We start from the raw sequence: 3,416 nt of genomic DNA, 5'->3' as shown, positions 1-3,416 counted from the left end.
CGTCGGGGAAATTCTGACAACCGGAAGTTACGTTTGGACCCGGAAGTTCATGGAGCACGTGACCGTAGCCTCTTCCGGCGGCGTTTAGTGACTCGGTTGCTAGGGGGAAGCGCTAACCACCTAAGGCGGGACCTTAAAAATGCCGCTTTATGGAAAGCGGTGGGGAGATATCTGTGGGGTTAAAGGAACACCATACTCAAGGGATGCGAGGAAGTAATTAGGTAGGAGGTGGAGCATGGATGAGAGGAGGGCACTGGGAGGTTTTTCCTCAAGGGAGACGACGGGCGGGCGGAGATCTTCAGTAACGTCGGCCTCCCCATTGGCCCCACGGCAGGTCGCCTATTTCCTGCTACCTTGCCACAAGCGAAGCGTTACAAATCGAAAATTGTAGCTTTTCCCAACTTTCTGTATACCTTTGCCTTCCCACGTAGCCCATTAGAGGTAAAATCTACTGAGGCCGAATGAATGCAAAAGTACTAGGCAATGCCAGAGCATACTTTGGGAAAGTGAATGAGAATGTCCGGGAAGACGCCTCAGCCACTGCCCCTCCCCCATATAAACTACTCTGTGTAATGTAGGAATTAAGTATTGTTTTGTGAAACCGCAAAACAACTATAAATAGTTTTCTATAGTAGCTTTTCCCTTGATGTATCTACTCAGGATATTTTAATCTCAGCGACATTGTTCAAAATGAGGCCCTCGTTAAAAAAGTAACAGGAGTTATGTAGAGTCCCCCTACTACCTGTTTTCACTAACTCCATGGGCTCTTCGGGCAAAGTTACTTGCCCGAGATATGACCCAGCCTTCCATGGGTTCTTCTTGTGTCTCTTCCCTCTGGTTGCCGAGGATTCCGAGTCCTTTGTAAAGAGAACCCTGACGCGTTGTTCTCAACCTTCCAGATGCGAACCTGTATTTAAAGTAATAATCATTTTACTCTCAAGTAGGTTAACATTCTTAAATCACGTTGTGATGTGGCTTTGCCAAATGTATAAAGTCTCTTCCTTAAGAAGTGTACCTCGTATTACTCAAACAGTACCAATTTACTAGGTATCACCAAATTTGTTCTTTGGCATGGAATTAATTTCTTTTCTTCTCTGGCCCTTAGAAATGATAGTCAGAGATTACATTGGTGCAAGTTTTGTTTATTAAAAAGAGGAGAAAAAGTGACTTGTACATATGCATGTATTATGTGCCCTGTTTTAATATGAAAACAATGGGATCTCACAATTTCATATTCACATCAATAGAAAAAAAAATGAATTACTCAAAGGAAGGCATCTAGGTAGCCACTTGAGGCAAGGAAACGTTTTAAGAGTGACAAGTCAAAAGCCATGTAAGGAAAGCCTGATCAATTTGACAATATTAAATTTTTACATAATAAATAAAAAAGAATAATATTGAAAGGCAAGGAAAAACTGGAAAAAAAATATTTTACCATGGTTTAGATCCTTTTTAACAAGTTTGAACCCCTGCCTGGGAGGTGATCTGCATGGCTCAACAGAGCTCTCCTGTCTCGCCCACTGCTCCCTTCAGCAGTATTCTTTGTCAGTCTGCCCGTTCTGCTCCCCACTCTCTCTGGTGAATCCTCTCACCGCCTCTGCACTTCTAGCCTATACTACAGTTCTGTATGGATAAATAAATCTTAAAAAAATAAATCTTTAAAAAATAATGAAAATAAAAAGTTATCCCTATCATAATTGTAGAAAGGCAAATTTATAACCATTTTAACCTATTAAAACAACTTTGTTTGGAAGGGAAAATGTACATTGTTAAGCAAAGTAAGAAAAAAGTAGCTCTCATTTCGGCATTATATAAAATATGACAACTTTTTGATCGAGGAAAATTTGATGGTATCAAACCCATAAAAATGATTATATCTTTTGATTCCTGGATCATAACCAATGAATATAAGTTATGTTTATGTACATGTTCATCACATTTTTTATAATAGAAAAACTTGTCAAAATGCTAAATATCAACTTCATATGAATATTTAGGAGGAAAAAAAATTTAATGCAGAACTAATATAAGGTCCTCATGACAGTCTAAGTAGCCAGTGAGCAAGGGCTCGCTGAAACCTGAAAGGAGGTAGAGAACTAAATTTTGCAAGACCTTTTAGGTGATAGACAAGAAATTTAGGTTTTCTGAGGAGTCGACTGACTTTATGTTCTTTTAGAAGGATCAACCTGGCTTCAGTATGGGATAAAGGTGGAAGTCTGCCATAATGATTAGGCCATTGCTCTTAATTATTGCACCAGAGAAAAGCAATAGTAGTAATTTGGTTCTGGGTGATGGAGTGAAGTATAATAGCTAAAATCATTATGTTTACAGATTACATTAGAGATTAATATTAAATGACAAATGAAAACACTCATATTAACTTAAATAAACAAATTTTCTTCTTGTGTTTTAGCTAAAGAAAATTTAGAAAAATCAGTAGAATAGATGTATTTATAGAACACAGCAATAAAAATCATTATGGATTACTAAATCTACTCATACCAGTAAATCAGCAGTCTCTAGAGCACTGTCAGATTTCCTATTCTTTATTTCTTCAAAATCTTTCTAAAATAATGCTGAAATAGTCCAGATAGATAGCTCCAAGCTAATTTGAGATACTCAATGCAGAATTTAAAACATGTTATTCTCTGTAGGATTTAAAACAGTGGGCAATATGTATTTTATGAGAATAATAGTATAATGCTTTTATTAGTTAATTTTTGCAGCATAACAAATTACTTCAAAATCTAGCAGTGTAAAACAGCATTTATTTCTCCACCGTTTTATAGTTCAATATTTTGTGAGTAGCTTAGATGACTGGTTCTGGCTCAGGGTCTCTTATGAAATAAACAAGACTAACTTGGTGTTAGTCACTTTTACTTGATTGGACACACTTCCAAGAGAACACATTTGGCCAATTACAGAAAGCATACATCAAACCTCATTGATCCATTGAGGCGTGAACCTGATTGGTCTGTTTTCAATCCTGGCATTGTATTCAAAAGTGAAACCTGGGTTGGAAATCCAGACCTGACCTATCCTTAGGCAATGATTGACTGCAGCTGTCAGGGCCCAGTGCTGGCCCACAAGATACACTGGCTCTGGTTGGGGTGGGCAGGAGTAGCCCACAAGCTGTGCTCAGGCCTCCAAGGCCCAAGACTTTCCCTGGGGCCACAGAGCCTCTGTTTCATTTCAAAATGGTATGTTTTTTATGCTTATGATTCAATTTTATGATTCACTGTTGAGGTCAAGACTTTTTTACTCTGGAAAAATCAATCCAGAAAATCTGATCTAGAAAACGAATTGCGGCCCTTCCTGGTGGCGCAGCTGGTTAAAGCACTGCACTGAGAAGCTAAAGCCACTTCCACATGAGTTCGATTCCCACCTGTCGCAGAGGTGACCACATGGCGTGGCAG

Source organism: Condylura cristata, unplaced genomic scaffold (assembly GCF_000260355.1).
Source record: "Condylura cristata isolate star-nosed mole 26May11 unplaced genomic scaffold, ConCri1.0 scaffold00007, whole genome shotgun sequence".
Classification (NCBI taxonomy): domain Eukaryota; kingdom Metazoa; phylum Chordata; class Mammalia; order Eulipotyphla; family Talpidae; genus Condylura; species Condylura cristata.
Note: the sequence above shows the minus strand (reverse complement) of the source record.